The sequence below is a fragment of the Panthera uncia genome (genome assembly GCF_023721935.1).
Source record: "Panthera uncia isolate 11264 chromosome A3 unlocalized genomic scaffold, Puncia_PCG_1.0 HiC_scaffold_12, whole genome shotgun sequence".
In the NCBI taxonomy this organism is placed as follows: domain Eukaryota; kingdom Metazoa; phylum Chordata; class Mammalia; order Carnivora; family Felidae; genus Panthera; species Panthera uncia.
The window spans coordinates 19,770,888-19,791,727 of NW_026057579.1; the positions used below are offsets into that span (position 1 = coordinate 19,770,888).

At 37.5% G+C, this 20,840-nt stretch overlaps 1 protein-coding gene and 1 pseudogene across 1 annotated transcript in view; one reads left to right on the plus strand and one right to left on the minus strand.

Annotated features, from left to right (window-relative positions):
- Positions 1-20,840, plus strand: part of ASXL2 (ASXL transcriptional regulator 2) — a 134,705-nt gene that overhangs the window by 18,212 nt on the left and 95,653 nt on the right. The window lies entirely within an intron of this gene.
- On the minus strand, positions 4,811-4,898 carry LOC125937828 (uncharacterized; annotated as a pseudogene).

The following is a 20,840-nucleotide window of genomic DNA, read 5'->3' on the forward strand; positions in this document are numbered from 1 at the left end:
TCTCTCTCTCTCTCTCTCTCTCTCTCTCTCTCTCTCTGCCTGCCTCCTGCTTGTGTGCTCACTCTCTCAAAAATAAATAAGTAAACATTAAAAAAAAATATACAGGCCTATTCAGATTGTCTGTTTCTTCTTGTTGAGTTTTGACAGATTGTATCTTTCAAGGAATTGATACGTTTCATCTAGGTTATCAAATTTATGGACATAGAGTTATTCATAATGTTTATTTATTTTTAAGATTTTATCTTATTTATTTTTTAAATTTGAGGTTTTTTTTTTTAAGTTTATTTTGAGAGAGACAGAGAGTGAGTAGGGGAGGGGCAGAGACAGAGACAGAATCCCAAGCAGGCTCTGTGCCTTCAGCACGGAGTCGGATGTGGGACTCTAACTCACAAACTGAGATCATGATCTGAGCAGAGAACAAGAGTCAGACTCTTAACCATCTGAGCCACCCAGGTACCCCAAGGGTTTATTTTATTTTATTTTTAATTTTTTAATATTTATTTTTGAGAGAGAGAGAGAGAGAGAGAGAGAGAGAGAACAATGGGGGAGGGGCAGAGAGAGAGGGAGACAACAGAATCTGAAGCAGGCCCCAGGCTCTGAGCTGCCAGTACAGAGCCTGACACAGGGCTTGAACCCACGAACCACGAGATCGTGACCTGAGCTGAAGTCAGATGCTCAACTGACTGAGCCACCCAGGCGCCCCTCCCAAGATTTTATTTTTAGGTAATCTCTACACCCATCATGGAGCTCGAACAACCCCAAGAGCAAGAGTTGCAGGCCCTCACCAACTGAGCCAGCCAGGTGCCCCCATAATACTCTTTTATTCTTTTATTGTCCATGGGATATGTAGTGATGCTCTCTCTTTCACTTATGATACTAGTAATTTGTGTCTTTTTTCTTAGTCTTAGGTTTATTCATTTATTGATTTTTCAGAGAACCACCTTTTAGTTGTATTGATTTTTCTCTATGATTTCCAGTTTTCAGTTTCACAGATTATTGCTCTCATTTTTATTATCTCTTCTGTTTAGTTTGAATTTAATTTGCTCTTTTTCTAGTTTCCTAAGGTAGAATCTTGGATTATTAATTTTATATTTTTTTCCTAATGTATGCATGTATGTGTTCAGTGCCATGAATTTCTAAGCACTGCTTTTCCTGCATCATGAAATTTTGTTAACTTGTATTTTCATTTTCATTTAGTTCATAATATATTAAAATTTCTTTTGAGATTTTTTTTCTTTAGCCAATGTATTATTTCATTTTAAAATGTTTATTTATTTGGTAGGGGTGAAGGGCAGGGAGAGTGGGAGAATACCAAGCAGGCTCTGTGCTGACAGCACAGAGCCTGACGTTGGGCTGGAACTCATGAACCATGAGATCATGAACTGAGGTCAATAGCTGGATGCTTAACTGACTGAGCCACCCAGGTGCCCCATAGTCTGTGTATTATTTAAAAGTGTGTTGTTTAATGTCCATGTATTTTGAGACTTTCTAGCTGTTTGTCTTTCTTTCTTTCTTTCTTTCTTTCTTTCTTTCTTTCTTTCCTTCCTTCCTTCCTTCCTTCCTTCCTTCCTTCCTTCCATAGTAAACAAAATACAATGAAAACTATGAAGTATTTAGAAATAAGTTGGATAAGAAATGTGCAGGATCTAGGTGAAGAAAACTGTAAAATCCCTGAAAAGGATGAGGGAAACACTTGAAAAATGGAAGAGAGCCAATTTGTTTTATGTGGATGGGAAGAATCAATATGATAAAATTTCAGTTCTTGTCAAGTACAGTTCTACTTTGGAAAACAAATCAAAAGTTCAACTGGGTTAGACTAACAGTATTTTAAAAAATGTTTTATTTATTTTGAGAGAGAGACAGAGAGAGAGAATCCCAAGCAGGCTCCATGCTGTTAGTTCAGAGCCAGATGGAAAGCTTGATCTCATGAAGCATGAGATCATGACCTGAGCTAAATCAGGAGTTGGACACTTAACCAACTGAGCCACCCAGGCATCCCTAAGAATATTTTTAAAAAGAGAAATGTAACCTTAAAAAAGAGGCATAACATAACTTTTTTTTAATTTTTAAAAATTTGTTATTTAAAAAAAATTTTTTTTGGTTTAGTTTTGAGAGAGAGAGACAGAGACAGAGAGACAGAGTGCCATCAGGGAAAGGGCAGAGAGAGAGGGAGACACAGAATCCGAAGCAGGCTCCAGGCTCTGAGCTGTCATCATAGAGCTTCACACAGGGCTCGAACTCCTGAACTGTGAGATCATGACCTGAGACAAAATCAGATGCTTAACCCACTGAGCCATCCAGGTGCCCATAGGCATAGCATATTTCTAGATGTTAAAATGTATTGCAGAGATACAGTGATTAATGCAACATGGCACTGATTTGGGACTAGACAAGATTGGTAAATAGTACAGATGTGAAAATCCAGAGACAGTGACATATATTTAAGAATTCAGTATACAGGTAGTGTTGAGAAACCTAATAATCTTGGGGAAAAAATATATGTATCTCTGCTTCATATCACATACCAAAACAAATTATAGAAGGGTTGACATTTTTAATGTAAAAAGCGAAGCCATGAAACTAGATGTTAGAGAATTAATATTTGCTTTATAATGGGGAGGATGATGGGTATAGGCCTGGATAAATGTATATGTTTACAATACAAATAATAGATGCTCATGACAAAAATCCCAAATCTTTAAGGGTATAATAGACTTTTACATCTCCAACTCTTTTTCCAGAGGTAAACAGTGATAATGGCTTCTAAGGTGTAAGGCCAGAAAATTTCTTTCCATATATGTAATCCTGCCCCATTCCCACCCCTTTAAAGGGTAAGAAGTTAAACTATACTATATACAGTTCTGCAAGTGTCTGTACATCTGCTCATAGAGTGCTGCATTGTTCTTTTTCCCCCATAATATTTTATTATGAATAATTATAAATACAGCAAAGTTGAAAGTTTTACAGAAAATAACCACATATCTACCACCTAGAATCTGTCATTAACATTTCCTATCTTTCCATCTATCCACATTGCTCTTTTTAAAAAGTGGTGGTAAAATAATGTATAACACAAGGTTTACTTAGAATGTGCAGTTCAATAGTGTTAAATATATGCACATTGTTATGTGACGTATTTCTAAAACTTTCTCATCTTAGAAAACTGATATTCTGTACTCAGTAAACAATTCCCCATTTTTCCTCCCCACACAGTACCTGGCAGCTACCATTCTGTTTTACATTTCTATGAGTTTGACTATTCTAGATACCTTGTATAAGTGAAATCATACAATGTTTGTCATTTCATGATTTGCTTTTTTTAACTTGGTATATTGTACTCAAGCTTCCATCATCTTGTAGCATGTGCCAGAGTTTCCTTTTTAAGGCCAAATGGTATTCCATTGTATGTGTACATCATATTTTGTTTACTCATCTGTCAGTGGGCACTTCTGCCTTTTGGCTATTTGATAATACCGCTATGAACATGGTGTACACATATCTCTTTGAGAGACCTTGGTTTTGATTCTTTTGGATATGTAACCAGTAGTGATATTGCTGCATTCATATTATGATTCTATTTGTAATTTTTTGAGGAACTGCTATACTATTTTTTGTCAACAGTGTACAGGTTCCATTTTTTCTACGTCCTTATCAACACTTGTCATTTTCTGTTTTTCTTGTTTGTTTTGTTTTGAAAGCAGCCATCCTAGTGGATATGATTGATATTGCATTGTAGTTTTGGTTTGCATTTTCCTAATGATTAGTGCTATTGAACATCTTTTCATATGCTTTTTTGGCCATTTGTATATCTCCTTTGGAGAAATTTCTGTTCAGTCCTCTGCCCGTTTTTGAGGTTTTTTTTTGTTTTTGTTTTTTTGTTTTTTGTTTTTGTTCTTGAGTTGTAGTTCTGTATATATTCTGAATATTAATGCGTGTGTGTGTGTGTGTGTGTGTACATACTTTCAAGTTTTTATTTAAATTACAGCTAGTTAACATAAGCTGTGTTAATTTCAGGGGTAGAATTTAGTGACTTATAACTTACATGTAACACCCAGTGCTCCTCACAAGTGCCCTCCTTAATGCCCATCACCCATTCAACCCATCCCTCTGTCCACCTCCTCTCCAGCAACCCTCAGTTTGTTCTCTATAGTAAAGAGTGTTTTTTATGCTTTGCCTCTCTTTTTTTCCCCCTTTCCCATAGGTTCATCTGTTTTTCTTAAATTCCACCTGAGTGAAATCATACAGTGTTTGTCTTTCTCTGACTGACTTATTTCCCTTAGCATGGCTTAGCATGATACACTGTAGCTCCATCTATCTTGTTGCAAATGGCAACATTTCATTCTTTTTTATGGCTGAGTAATATTCCATTGTATGTATATACCAAAGCTTCTTTATGCATTCATCAGTCGATGGACACTTAAGGCTATTTCCATAATTTGTCTATTGTTGATAATTGTTGATAATGCTGCTATAAACATGTATCCCTTCAAATTAGTATTTTCGTATCCTTTGTATAAATACCTAAATAGTGCAGTTGCTGGATCCTAGAGTAGTTCTATATTTAGCTTTTTGAGGAACCTCCATACTGTTTTCCAGAGTGGGTGTACCAGTTTACATTCCCATCAACAGTGTAAGAGGGTTCCCCTTTCTCCATCCTTGCCAACATCTATTTTTTCTTGTGTTGTTAATTTTAGCCATTCTGACAGATGTGAGGTGGTATCTCATTGTGATTTTGATTTGTATTTACCTGATGATGAGTGATGTTGAATATATTTTCATGTGTCTGTTAGCCATCTGGATGTCTTTGATTTAAAAAAAAAAATGCTTCACAAATATGTATGTCGTAGGGGCCATGCTAATTTTCACTGTATTGTTCCAATTTTATTTTTTTAATTTTACTTTATTTTTTTTTACATAAAAAGTTCATTTTTTTTGAGAGAGAGAGCATGAGTGGGGGAAGGAGAGAGAGAAAGGGAGAAAGAATCCCAAGCAGGCTCTGTGTCATCAGTGCAGAGCCCGATGTGGAGGTAGAACTCCTGAACCATAAGATCGTGATCTGAGCCGAACTCAAGATGCTTAACTGACTGAGCCACCCAGATGCCCCTTGCTTGTATCATTCCAATTTTAGTACAGGTGCTGCTGAAGCAAACACTATTCTGAATATTAACTCTTTAACATATATGATTTGCAAATATTTTCTCCAGTTCTGTAGGTCAGCTTTGCACTGTTGTGACTGTGTCCCTTGATGCATAGATTTTAAATTTTAATGTAGTTCATTTTGTCTCTTTTTACTTTTGTTGTCTCTTATTTTAGTGTCCACATTGCTCTCTTTGATGGCGTATTCTTCTATTATTTGGTTGATTAGAAATCTATTTTCCTAATAACTTACTGGAATTTAGGCCATTCCAGTTTTACCATGATGTTATAAACATAGTTTAAGTAAATGTTGTACATATTATTTGTGTTCTTGTAAGAATATAGCAGTATAATTAATTTTTATATTATAATTGGTGGGTCAGAGATGTACCCAATCAGGGCTGGAGAGTACCAAATTGTGCTTCAAAAGGGTTGTGCCATTTTACGGTAATGGATGACAATACCTGTTTCTCATACGCTGACAAATAATGGGCTTTTCATACCTTTTCATTTTTGCAAACTCAGTAGATGAAAAAAATCTGGTTTGATTTCAATTTCTGTATTTATGGTTGCATGACTGTGGTTGAACATCTTCTGATGTTTACTGACCACTTGTATTTGTTTCTCTAAACTACCTTTTTATATCCTTTGCCAGTTTTCTCTTTCTCTTTCTTTCTTTCTTTCTTTTGATTGTTGTTTTTTTTTTCTCATTTATTTAAAAAAATTTAAGTTTATTTTGAGAGAGAGAGAGAGTGTGCACAAGCTGGGTAGGGGCAGAGAGAAGGAGAGACAGAATCCCAAACAGGCTCCGCACCATCAGTGCAGAGCCCGATATGGGGCTTGAACTCACGAACCATTAGAACGTGACCTGAGCTGGAGGCTTAACCTACTGCACCACCCAGGTACCCCTTTCTCATTTATTTATAACAACTTTTTCTGTGTGTGATATATTTTCCTGGTTTTTATTTAGACTTTGTTTATGGGTTTGTGTGTGTACATGTGCATACACACGGTACCAAGTTTTTCATTTTTATGTAGTCACATTTGGTAATATTTCTCCTCCTGTTTCTCTGGTTTTGTGTCATTCTATGGAAAGCATACTTAACAAAAGCAGAATCCATAAAGGCGAAGATTTGACTGCATAATAATGAAAAAAAAACCCAAACCCTTTTGTGGGTAAAAATAATACTTGCACATGATAGAAAATGTGGGGAGGGTTAAAAGGAAAAAAAGCACCCACTGTCCTCACTACCCAGTGGCAACCACCATTAGTATTTCAGCCTAATTGATTTGCACTTTTCCCCCCCTCCTAACTTAGTCTTCTTTTGATTTGTGGAGAATCGTTGGTATGTAACATGGTCACTGACCTTGAGGTAACACTGGACTTATTGTGGAGGAATGATGACTCTTATTTCTTTCATGAACTCTAGTGGTTCACTAGACCTCCTGTCAGCTCCTAAGGGGTTAGAAGGGTGGAAGCAAGAGCAGGGAGTATTGGTATTAGAAGGTCATCATGGTGAGATTCAAAAATCTGCTCATGTGAAAGTGACTGCAGATTGTGTTGTCTTTTCCTTCCTTACGTTGTGCAACTTTTCCCTTAATATTTAATAAAGCTCTCTTTTTACAGTGCCTCCAGTTGCTTTTTTTTTTTTCTTTTTTAAACTTTGCAAAGGCAGAAAAAAAGGTATTTTGACTCACTTTTTTCATGGAGCTTTAAATAGAAATTGTACCTCTGGGGGTGCCTGGGGGTGGCTTAATTGTTAGGCTTTGAGCTCTTGATTTATGCTCAGGTCATGATTTCACGGTTCATGGGAATGAGCTCCACGAGCTCCGTGTGCTGACAGCACAGAGCCCACCCACTTTGAATTCTCTCTCTCCCTCTCTGCCCCTCCCCCATGCTTGTACATCTCTCAAAATAAATAATAAAATAAAACTAAAAAAAAAAATAAAGGAAATTGCACTTCTGTGGGGCTGTTGTGGTGGTGGTGATATTAATCACAGAGGAAAACTCTTGAGTTTCCTTCTGAAAGAAAGGTGAAATTCAGTAAATCTAAGTTGGAATTTCTTGCTCATCTGTCCTGTTTAGATTTTTTTCTAGTTCTCTTTTGATTAAAACCTTGACTATTTTGTCTCAGTGAATAAGTGCATTTCACTGTGTGGAGACAAGAGTTAGAGACTAAAATAAGCAGGAATGATAAAAATATGTATACAATTAAATGGCAAAATTGTCCATTTTGAGTACCTAAAGTTGAGAAGGAAGGGTGTCATTGAGGATGTGAGTGACTTCATGAGTGAGGTGAGACTTTAACTTGGTTCTTTTGAACAAGGATATGGAAGTCCGGGTTGTGTTTGACATCTATAAAATTCTTCAGTCTTAAGACAATTGCCTTGTCTTAAGGCATTTGCTTTCACTGACTTTGGGAATATTTCATCATATAGTTCAGTAACTTACAGAACTTTAAAAATATATAATTTTTTTTCTCCTATACTAGGTTAAAAGCTTTTTGTGACTAGTAGGCTCTAATTATTGCCAGTGTATTTGCCATAATTAGCTTTACTGTTATGAACCCATGTGTATGGATTCAGAATAGATTTACCTATTTTAGGAGTTCTTAATCTTGATCTAGGGATGGGCTCTATGTCAGGATTGTTTTTGAAAATGGTAGAGGGCATTAAGGAAGACACTTGTTGGGATGAGCACTGGGATGAGCAATGAACCACGGGCATCTACCCCCAAAACCAAGAGCACACTTTACACACTATATGTTAGCCAATTTGACAATAAATTATATTTTTAAAAAAGGGGGGGGCATTGTGAAGATATTCTTTCTCTCTCTCTCTCTCTCTTTCCCTCCCTTCCTTCCTCCCTCCCTTCCTCACTACCTCCCTATCTCTTTTGTTGGTCTTTTGGATGTTTGAAAGCTGTTAGCTTCAGTGTCCCATCATTCAAGTTTAAGCCAGTAGTTCCTGTTATTCTGCTCCTGCAGCCTTAGTTTGAGTCTTCTGTCCATTTCTAAGTGAATTACTATGGCCAAGAGGTTGGAAAGTGCTTTTTTTCTTGCTTTATTGCTAGTGTTGGTTCCCACCATATGGATTGAGAATGGAGGAGGGAGGTGGGTCTCCAAAGGTGAATCAGGGCCTTTTAACCAGAGAAATGTTGAATGGTACATAAATGGTTAAAATCACAAATGTACCTTAAACTTCATGGGATCTGGTGACCCACAGAAACTAACCATAAACTTTTTTTTTTTCCTCCTTAGAAGAGTTTTCATAGCTAACATCAGACTTTCAAAGGGATATGAACCCCTAAAAAAGGTTAAATTTTCATATGGGTCTAGGAAGAAAAGGCCATTTTAAATGAGGAAAGATTCATTACCAAAGGTGTACGTGAGAAGGATTTTTGAGACCGTGGAATTAGATTAACTTAATCCAGTGAAGATAGTATATTGAGGATGGTAGAGTATAAATTTGGATATTTTAGATGCCTTGTTATGTGATCGAACTATAGTTGACTCTTGAATAACATGGGTTAGGGGTGCTGATTCCCCGTGCAGTTGAAAATCTGAGTATTACTTTGGACTCCCCCAAAACTTAACTACTTAATAGCCTACTACTGATGGAAGCCTTACCAATAAACCAACAGTTGATAAACACATATTTTGTATGTTAAATGCATTACATACTGTGTTCTTATAATAATGTAAGCCAGAGAAAAGAAAACGTTAAGATCATGAGAGAAAATACATCTACAGTACTCTGCCGTATGTATCCAAAAAAAGTCTGCGTGTAAGTGGAGTTGTGTAGTTCGAACCCATGTTGTTCAAGCGTATGCTGTATAGAAGGTGCTTAGATATTGTTGAAATCAATATGGTAAAAAAAAAAAAAAAAAAATTCACGTAGTTTAAGAGAATAAGAGAAGTACTTTTAAAAATAATAAATTGTAGGGGCGCCTGGGTGGCTCAGTCGGTTAAGCGTCCGACTTCAGCTCAGGTCACGATCTCGCGGTCCGTGAGTTCGAGCCCCGCATCGGGCTCTGGGCTAATGGCTCAGAGCCTGGAGCCTGCTTCCGATTCTGTGTCTCCCTCTCTCTCTGCCCCTCCCCCGTTCATGCTCTGTCTCTGTCTCAAAAATAAATAAACGTTAAAAAAAAATTTTTTTTTAAAAATAAAAATAATAAATTGCTTCCTTCTTTTCCATAATTATACCTTTCACTTACTTCTTTTCTCTGGATATTATAGTTGTGATTTCCCTGTTGGTCCAAGACTTTTTGGGGTTGAGATAAAAAACAGTTTTAAGGACTTATTTTACTTTTTATAATTTATGATTTTATTGCATTATAATCACAACAAAAAGAACATTTTATGGTTTTTGTAATTATTGAAGCTTCCTAATAGGCAATTTTTCTAACCATTTTACTAGTGATTGGGAGATAAAGTAGAAGTTTTTGGAGTTTGAAATTTGGTATATCTTTGAAATCAACCTTACTCATTTTATTATTCATATACTCTTATCTCTGTCTTGCAGTCATACATGAGAATTGTAGAGGAAAGATTGAGAGAGAGGGGCACCTTAACTCTAATTAGGATAGTGGTTGCTATACTAGCTTCATTTTTTTTTAGTGTATGGCTTAGCTCACTTCATTTTTTTAAACTTATTTTTTCTCCCTTTTTTATTTGAGAGAGAGAGAGAGAGTACAATCAGGGGAGAGGAGCAGAGGGAGAGAGAGAGAAAATCCTAAGCAGGCTTCACCCTCAGTGCGGAGCCTGATGTGGGGCTCGATCCCACAACCCTGGGATCACAATCAGAGCTGAAGTCAAGAGTTGGACATTCAACTGACCGAGCCACCCAGGAACACCTAGCTTACTTCATTTTGTTGGAAATTTTTATCAGGGATGGTGACAACCCTGATAGAATTTAGAACCTACTTTTTATCTTAGACATAGAATCCTTTTACATAAATTCTTTTTTGATAGTAACACATTTGTACAGTGGTACTACCAGCATCCTATTCTGTTCCTTTTCCTTTGTTAGCTGGCTCATCTCTTTGAGGGACTCAGAGTAGGACTTTGTTGATGACAAGTTTTGGACACTTAGCAGGAACAGTAGTTAAGGTTTATCAGTTTTCATGAGAGGAAGCCTCTATGCTGTTGGGCTTATAAATAACCTTCATCCCTGCCACTATGACTTCCTCATTTGTGGGTCTGTTGCATATGTATGGAGTGGTTTAAGACAGTCTGGAGCATTTGTTCACCCTGGCAGTTGGTTTAGGATTTCTGGTAAGGTTGCTAACTTCCCTGGACTTGTGAGCTGCCTTGCTGCTATTTGGGCTTTCGTGGCTTTGGAGAAAGCCCTGAGGCAGAAAAGTGGAGAGACTCATGGACCCTTGGGATAGGCTACTCTCAGCATGAGGTGGGACACTGTCATTGTAAGTGGGAACTGTCCACAGCATATGTGGCTGAATTCCCCTTGGGCTGAGGGGATGTGATACAGGGCACCACCTGTTTCTGCTGTATACTATGCAAAAGATGGGAAACAGTTCCCAAATCTATCATTAGGAGATGGTTAAGTAAATAGTAGTATAATTATACAATGGAATATTATGCAACTATAAAAAGGAATAGTTGCTTTCTATATACACATAGGGTTCTTCAAGATACACTAAGAAGGTCATGTATTGAGTATTGTGTGTGACTTACTGCCTTTTGTGTGTAAAAGTGAAAGAAGATAAATATATTTGTGTTTGTTCATGATTGCTTTAATGTTAGGAGGCTACATAAGAAACTGAGTGTCTGAGTAAGAGATGGGGGGGTACATGAAGGGGTTGAAGGTGAGGCGGGGAAAGGAATGAAACTTTTCGCTGTATATTTTTTGTTTTCTTTAAATGTGGTATCTGTTCTTTTTTTTTTTTTCTTTTTTAAGTAAAACCACCCTGATGAAATATTGAGTTTGAATATTCTTTTTTTTTTTTTTTTAAAGTTTATGTTTTTATTTTGAGAGACAGAGAGATCATGCATGGGAGGGGCAGAGAGAGAGGGAGCATCCCAAGCAGGCTCTGCACCATCAGCACAGAGCCTAACATGGGGCTCAAACCCATGAAACTTGAGATCATGACCTGAGCTGAAATCAAGAGTCAGACGCTTAACCGACTGAGCCACCCACGCACTCCTGAATTTTATTTTCCATGTGGCTAAATAAACTAAAACTTATCATGGCTTTTCATGGCTCTTGTTTTGCCCTCAAATATTCCCATGCCTGGCAACTTGTCACTCAGTTCTCAGCTTAAATGTTGGGTAGTCACTGAGGCCTGATTACTCAGTGGATTTCTCTCTTTTCCCATTCACTGTCAACCTTATTATCCTGTTTTATTTTGTGTATTGCACTTACCACTATGTGAAGAAAAAATTTTTTTTCTTACATATTTGTTGTCTGTTTCTACCATTAGAATGCTAACTTGCCTAACAGCCAGGGCCTGTTATGTATTGTCTACCATCTCTTGGCATTCTTTTTTAATTTTTGTTTGATGGCTACAGTTGATGCAGTATCTTTTTTCCTCCTAAGGATAATCCCCCCCCCCCCCCCCAGCTAAACAGAGAACTTTATCCTTTCTGTTTCTCACCCCTCTTTCCCTAACTTTTTCTGTTGGATATCCTTTCACTGCTTCTGTTATTTTGGTCATTTCAGGTGTTAAGACAGTATCTCAGATGTGAATAAGTGCAGTTTAATACAAACCGTAATTTCCACCCTAACCCATTTTCAAATTTGTTTTTTTCCTTAATTTGTGCTTACTCTTGAATTTCAGGGAGTGTGGCATATTTTTCCAGTATTCCTTCATTTTGGCTTAATTCCTTTAAAAATCAATTTATTGAGGTATATGCCAGCTTTTTTGAGGTGTAATATTTATGTACTACAATGCATACATCTTAAAAGTATAGCTGAATGCATTTTGACAAATGTATGCAACCATGTGACCACCACCCTAGTCAAAGTATAGAACATTTCTATCTTTTCAAAAAGCTCCTTCGGGGTGCCTGGGTGGTTCAATCAGTTGAGTGTCTGACTCTTGATTTTGGCTCAAGTCATGAACCTAGGGTCGTGGGATTGAGCCCCATGTTGGGCTCCTTGCTGAGCCCGGAGCCTGCTTGAGATTCTCTCTCTGCTCCCCCCCCACTCTTGTGCACATACATGCTCTCGCTTTAAAAAAAAAAAAAGTTCCTTCATTTTCCTTTGCAGATTTGACAAAGTTTCCTAGTCAGTGCATAAGTGTTCTTTTATTTTGTAGTTTCCTCTGTATTTGAAATACTGCATAATTTTTATAGGAAGAATTAAATGTTCTTTACTTTTGCTTCCATATGTATTTTTTTATGATGTTTATTTATTTTTGAGAGCGAGAAAGAGAGAGAGAGAGAGGGAGTGCAAGTGGGGTAGGAACAGAGAGAGAGGGAGACACAGAATCTGGAGCAGGCTCCAGGCTCTGAGCTGTCAGCACAGAGCCCGACGCTGGCCTTGAACTCAGACTGTGAGATCATGACCTGAGCCGAAGTTGGAAACTTAATCAACTGAGCCACCCAGGTGCCCCTCTGTAGTCCTTTATATCCTTTTAGTATTTCTTCTCTCATAGTTGTCTGTCTCTCCTTTCTGCCATTCTTTCTCTACCCTAGTTGTGAACTGGGCTTGCTTGTTTTTTTGTTTTTTTTGTTTTTTTTTGAGAGAGAGAGAGAGAGAGAGCAAGAGAGCGAGTGTGATCTGGGGAGAGGGGCAGAGGGTGAGAGAAAGAATTTTAAGCAGGCTCCATGCTCATTGCAGAGCCGGACTCTGGGCTCAGTCCCACAACCCTGGGATCATGACCTGAGCTGCAATCAAGAGTCAGACGGACGCTCAACCCACTGAGGCATTCAGGGGTCCCAGGGCTTGTTTCTTATTCATCTTTGCAGTCCCAGGTTTTGGCACTTAGACAGTTAGTGATTGTGTGTTACAGTGAGAATTAAATTTAGAAGTGGTATGGATGTGTCACTGATTGAGGAAGGCAGTATAGCATAATGCTTAGGAGCAAAGAGTCTTGTCCTCCATCACTTGCTGGCTGATGTGACCTTGGGTAAATTACTTATTTTTCCTGTGCCAAAGTTTTCACATCTGAAAAAAATGCCATATTAGCATCTACCTCGTAGGTTTATTGTAAAGATTAAATGAGCTAATGTATGTAAAGCACTTAAAACGGTACCTGGCACTTAAATTCTAGATAAGTATTAAATCTTCAGAATTTTGAGAGAATGAGCTTTTGGGAACTTTCTTTTTTCTTTCTTTCTTTCTTTCTTTCTTTCTTTCTTTCTTTCTTTCTTTTTGGCTGAACTAGGGAGTGTACATAACATACAGACTTCTTGGATAATCAGATAAAAATAACCTAATGTAGAGCAGAATGACTTGATAGAGCTGTTCAGAATTGAGGGACTTTTAGGTAAAACTGTACTTGTGAGCTTGAGAAGCCAGCCCATATAGCTATCTGTAGCTATCTGGGCCCCTATCTGTAGCTATATGGGCCCATATATGTAGCTATATGTAGCCCATATAGCTATCTGGCTATCTGCAGCTGCCTCTTTGTATTAAAAAAATTTTTTTTATTAATGTTTATTTATTTTTGAGAGAGAGAGGGTGAGACAGAACACAAGTGGGAGAGGGGAAGACAGAGAGGGAAGGGAGACAGAGAATCCAAAGCAGGCTCCAGGCTCCGAGCTGTCAGCACAGAGCCTGACGTGGGGCTCGGACCCACGGACTGTGAGATCATGACCTGAGCCGAAGTCAGATGCCCAACAGACTGAGCCACCCAGGCACCCCTGCCTCTTTGTATTTAAATATTCTCAGCCGCTTCTTACATTTAAGTTTCTGTCCCTGAATCTACAAACTTATTTGCATTTGCATTCACCTTTCATCCTTTCTTGTTTAAAAAAAAAATTAATTTTTATGGAGCCAGTCTTACCGTCTGTGTTCCTGAATCCGCCAGTTAGCCCTCACGTTTTACACTTAGTATATGATAGGCACTAAGGATACTATATGAACAAAACAGAAGGTCTCAGCCCTTATGGAACTTATGTACCAGTGGGTAAGACAGATGATGTAAAATGCAGTTATAATAAATACAGTATGATAAGAACTATGGGGGGTGTATATAGAATGCTGCTGTAGGAGCGTATTGATTTTTGAAACCGTGAGAGGATGGAAATGTGCAAAGAGGTTAGAAATTAAGAGAATTCTGAAGGAGATCATTATTAAAATACTGTGGAGAATAAAAAGTCACTGGTGGAGAGGGTAGGAGGGAAACAAGGAGAGTCTGGTGTAACAGAGCTGAGCTGAGTGCATCTCAGGACAGAGTTAGTGATCAACAGATACTGCTAAGCAGCCAGGTAAGGTCCTTTTCTGTCTTTCCTTTTCAGATATTTGGCTCTATTAGTTATTCCTTCTAAGTTGCATGTATTGTTACTTTTTGTTTAGCTTCTAAACTCACGTAGTGTTTGCATAGTTAGTTAGGTGGGGGATACTGCATCCTCTTGACTCATCTTGTTTCAAGTGTCAAATTATAAGTAGCACAAGTTTGGGTAATGAAGGATTTGTCAAACTTGATCTGAATAATCTATTTGTCTATTTGAGGTGGGGAGAATTGGATAGCTAGGGATGCTTCTCTTTCCTTTTTTCCTGGTTCCGTGAAACTTGTTCAAGTCCATTTGACTATACAATTTTTCCTTGACTCCACATTTCCTTCACTGTTTTAGGAAGAGTTGTTTTAATTCCCTGTCACCACTTCTGGACCTCCCATTCAGTGCTAGGCCCTGTCAAGTTTGATTTCTTCTCTCTTGGTTAAGTGGAATCTGAACCTGTAAAACTAATTAAAGAGCTCTTTGTTGGGGCACCTGTGTGGCTCAGTCAGTTAACTGTCTGACTTTGGCTCAGGTCATGACCTCATGTTTCATGAGTACGAGCCCTGCGTTGGGGTTTGTGCTGATAGCTCGGAGCCTGGAGACTGCTCTGGATTCTGTGTCTCCCTCTTTCTCCGCCCCTCCCCTGCTTGTGCACGCACGTGCTCGCTCTCTCTCTCTTTTTGTCTCTCTCAAAAATAAACATTAAAAAAAGGGTTACTTGTTGCTAAATACAGGGGATTTTGAAGTTGTCTCAGTTTGTAGGCAGTTTTTGACATGATTGACCACTTCATCGTTCTTAGAATGTTTTGTCTTTTCTGAGGCACCATGTTCTTCTGATTTTCTTCTTAGTCCTCTAGCCACTCCTTACTGGCTGGTTTTTCTTCTCTGACTCTTACACAGTGGTATATTGGTTTTGTAGTATAGGCTTACATCATTCTGCATATTTCCTGGGTGACCTTATTCATTACTATGACTTTAGTTACACTAATTGAAACTAATTAGTTAACACTAATTGAAGCTTAGTAAGTAAGCCATATAACACTGATTTAAATCTATAAAGATTATCATATTTTTATCTGCACATTTTAAATGCAAGATAAAATCACCTAGATTATACAAAATTCAGGCTCTGCATATATGCATATCTGGAAGGAACTCATGAGTGCATCAATAATTGAAATGCTGTTGTTTACGCTAGAGTTAAACTTGAATCTTAGGGGCCGTCTAGATTTTTCTTGGTACTTAGAAAGTGTAATTTTAATATCTTACTTATTAGCTGGATGTGAGAATCTGCAAATAAAGAAATAGATGCTTTTTTATAAAATAGGTGTTTTAATTTTTTAAAGTAGGCTCCATGCCCACCATGGAGCCCAACATGGGGTTTGAACTCACAACCCTGAGGTTAAACATGATCTGAGACTTAAGAGTTGGGCACTTAACCGACTGAGCCACCCAGGCACCCAAGAAATAGATGTTTCAGGCACACTTTAAAATTTTTATTTTATCATGCTTTAATTCAGTGTGATGTTAATTTTAATTCTTCTGAGCAGAGGTGCCTGGCTGACTCAGTTGTAGAGCATGCAACTCTTGATCTTGGGGTCATGAGTTCAAGCCCCACATTAGGTGTAGAGACTACAGTAAAATAAAAAATTCTTCTGAGAAGCTATTCTGATTGTCATAAAGTAGTTTCTTCAAATTGTGTTTGTAGTAGTTCCATGAACAATGCCAAAGGAATGCTATTTTTGTTTGATAAACACTGCCCTCCTGTGGTTAACGTAAGCTAAATGTTTTGTAAAACTACTATGGTCTTTCTGGTAAAATAATGTAATAGTAATACAATGTAGTAATAGTATTGTAATAGTAATGTATCTAGTGTATCTGCACATTTTTCTCTCTCTGTCTATGCATAATGCATATTTTCTTATTAAAAATTAAGTGAATTAAAAGTTAAATGTAAATGAAAAGTTGGAAAAATATTACGCTATCTAAGGGAGGGAAGATATAAAATGTAGAAGTGCTAAAGAAAATCAAAAGAGGGGTGCTTAGGTGGTTCAGTTGGTTGAGTGTCCAACTCTTGATTTCGACTCAGGTCATGATCTCACAGTTCGTATGTTTGAGCCCTGCATAAGGCTCCATGCTGATGGTGCACAGCATGCTTGGGATTGTTCCCCCCCCCCCCCGTGCCCCTCCTGATGCATGTGGTCTCTGTTCCTCTAAATAAATGAATAAACATTGAAAACAAAAAGCTACCAGAAAAAAAAAAAGGAAATAAAAAGAGAAGACCAGTTATAATACATGGAGTTAATAAAAACCTCCATGTAAAAATAGCAGTAATGAAAAGATAAAGGATAAACTGGAAAAAATATTTGCAATAAATGTGACAGGAGAAGTTTTAGTATTCATTTTACAGTTTTAATATATTGAATGTGAAAATAGAACTCATACAAATGGTATATATACTAAGTAGACAGTGGTCATGAATAACCAGTTTACAAGTGAGGAAACACAGTTATTAAATCACAGAAATATATTAATTTGTAATGATATTTCATAAAAGGATATTCATAATATTCCTAATGATGCTTCAAACAAACAACCCAACTTCACTGGTTCCCTTTGGAGCATACTAGGAAAGTTGGGTAATTACTCTGAAAATTATTAAATAGGACACAATCAAACACTTACCCTTGTCTGTATGAATTCTCTGCCTTTCAGGTAACCAAAAAGTAGATGGAGGAAAACATTTCTTTTTGGAAGGTTTTTAGCTAATGAATGAAGAAGGAATGATAGACTTATCACCATTTTTGGACACCTAAATAAAATAACGAGTCTAGGTAGTGATCATTATGGGTACTAAAACAATTAGGTAGGAATGCTTATGGGAAACTTTTTAATACTTTATAGTATAAAATAGCTTGTAGTTTATAATATGAAACTCTATAGAAGTCATTTCAAAAAAAGAGACCACAGATGTTTTGTGTTCTGACGTGGTGTGATAGGAAGTCTCCAACACTGCCTATGAAGTGTTTTTGCTAAAATAAAATACAAATCTGAGCCAGTCTCTAGGTGTTAATTCTAATATTCAGGAAATATGAGGGACAGAGTACTATACAATTAACAAAATATGGAAATGTGGGAAACTATAGCACAATCTACCTGGTTTCTTCAGTAAATAAATTGGAAGAAAAATGGAAGAAATCTATAGATTAGAAGAGAGTTTAAGACGTATGTTAACCAAATGTGATATGTTTGGGTCTTTGAATACTGATTTGAGCAATCTAACTGTTTAAAAAAGTTTGTTTTTTTCATGAAAATTGGGGATGTCTAAATAATTTGGTATTAAAGAATTGTAGTTATTTTTTGAGGCTTAAAATTTGTTTTTAATGTTTATTTTTGAGAGAGAGAGAGACAGGAGTGCAAGTGGGGGAGGGGCAGAAAGAAAGAAAGACACAGAATCTGAAGCAGGCTCCAGGCGCTGAGCTTGTCAGCACAGAGTCCAACGTGGGGCTCGAACCCATGAACCATGAGATCATGACCTGAGCCGAAGTCGGATGATTAATGACTGAGCCTCCCAGGCGCCCCTAGGGGCAGAGAATCTTTCACAGGTTCTATGCTCAGTGCAAAGCTCTATGCCGGGCTTGGTCCTGAGACCCTGGGAGCAGGACCTAAGCTGAAGAGACGGACGCTCTACCAACTGAGCCACCCAGGCACCTCAAGAAAAACATTCGTTTCTTCTCCAAACTAAGTGATTTATGGCTCTAAGTATTGAGAAATCTAGCACAAATAATTTTCTAAATTTAAAATTAATTTTGAGTTCCTAATATTTAAAGGAACTAGTAATAAACTTTTTTTTTTTTAAAGGAAAGTAAATATCCCTTATGCAGTTGTAACTAACTGGTTTCTTCTATTTTATTTCATTAAAGACTAGTATATCTAGAAAATCTGGGAAGTCCTCACTAGAAAGGCGTATAAAAATTTTTAGGTCTTTTTTTTTTTTTTTAATAATTTTTAAAAATTTATTTTAGAGAGAGAGAAAGACAGAGCACAGATAGGGGAGGGACAGAGACAGAGAGGGAGGCACAGAATCCGAAGAAGGCTCCAGGCTATAAGCTGTCAGTACAGGGCTCCAGGTCTTTGATTTAAAAAAAAAAAAAAAAAAAAAAAATTAATTAATTAATTAATTTTGAGAGAAAGAGAGTGAGTTGGGGAGGGGCAGAGGGGGAGGGGAGAGAGAGAATCCCAAGCAGGCTCCATGCCCTCAGTGCAGAGCTAGACGCGGGGCCCGAACCCACAAACTGGGGAAATCATGACCTGAGCTGAAACCAAGGGTTGGATGCTTAATGGACGAACCACCCAGGCACCCCAACAGAACGAACTTTAATTGCCAGGGGGATGATTGTATCAGTTTCCTTAGAAATTCCTTCTAGTTTTTTTTTTTTTTTTAATTTTTTTTTTAACGTTTATTTATTTTTGAGACAGAGAGAGACAGAGCATGAGTGGGGATGGGGCAGAGAGAGAGGGAGACACAGAATCTGAAACAGGCTCCAGGCTCTGAGCGGTCAGCACAGAACCCGACACGGGGCTTGAACTCACAGACTGTGAGATCATGACCTGAGTCGAAGTCGAACGCTTAACCGACCAAGCCACCCAGGCGCCCCGAAACTCCTTCTAGTTTTTGACGAGGGCAAGCAATTGTACAAACTGTTTTTCTTTTATCAACTCCAGTGCTTTTCAGAATGGTTTACAAAAACCTCTACATTTTCCCACTTTTCCCAAGCAGAACTTGTAGCAACAGAGTTCCTCAGAGATTTCAGTGGCAGTATGTTTTCTTCAGGCAACCAAATGGATTATTTGAGGGGAAGTTCTGTGTTGGAACTGAATCTGCCTGGAATAACAACTAAATATGGAATATCATTTATACCCTTAACAATGCTTTTAATGTAGTTTTCTGCTTTGGGTTAATCAGTTGTGTATTTTTACTCTTTTAACTTGTTGATGGAAATATATTTTGTTTAGGTAGACTTGGCAAAATCATTTAATGTTCTCCTTTCTTTTATGGAATAAAAGCAGTGTATTTGTAGTGTTCAACCAGATCTCTTTTTGTGATGTAGTTGTTAAGTTGTGTGTGTGTGTGTGTGTGTGTGTGTGTGTGTGTGTGTGTAAGTAGGCTCTATGCTTAACATGGGACTCGAACTCACAACTCTAAGACCCAAGACTGGGCCAGCTGAGTGCCCCTGTAGTTGTTAAATTTTATAATTTATTTTTTATTTTTATATTTTTAAGTTTATATTTGAGAGAGAGCATGAGCTGGGGAAAGGGGCAGAAAGGGAGAAAGAGAATCCCAAGCAAATTCCGTGCTGTCAGTGCAAAGCCTGACATGAGGCTCGATCCCACATGAGAGATCACAACCTGAGCCAAAGTCAAGAGTTGGATGTTAACTGATTGAACCACCCAGGCACCCCTAAAATTTTAGTTTTTAATTTGATTTTTATTATTTAAATCAAGTAACTTGTTGCCTTATGTCAGGGTCACCCAACAAAGGAAATATAAATGTTTAATGACATGACCAATCCAACCTCATTAGTAACTAAAATTTTAAAATTGTAGCATATGTATATTTAAAATAGTTACCAAAGAGTTTTAAAATGATATAAATGCCGGTTAATGGTGTAGTGAAACTCCCGTACATCTGGCGGATCGCAATTTGACTATATTAAAATAACTTTATGCAGGAATTCCACTTGTTAGATTTTAAAAATAATCAGAAACACTTGGCATTTGTTATAATAAAAAATAAAAAAACACAATAACACATTATTGAGAATTGCTATATCCCCAAGTTCTATTTTTTTTTTTCATGTTTGTTTATTTTTGAGATAGAGAGAGGGAGACAGGATCTGAAGCAGGCTCCACACTGTTAAGTACAGAGCCTGTTGCACGGCTCAAACTCATGAAATGTGAGATCATGACCTGAGGCAAAGTCAAATGCTTAACTGACTGAGTCACCCCACTATCCCCAAGTTCTAAACGAAACTGCTCAAAATAAAATATTCTCTTTGACGCACATGGTCTTTCATAAGTTATAGATATTGTTCTTATTTTCATTTTACTGATGAATTTGAGGCTCAGAGATTGACTTTACAAAGTCACAGAGCTCTAAATGATAGAATCAGGGATAAAATTAGGGTCTGTCTCATTCTTGGCATTTGTTGGTCCAGTGTGTAAGGATAATAATAATAGTGCTTCTTTAAGTGATTTAAAAATTTTTTTAATTCGTTTATTTTGAGAGAGACCGTG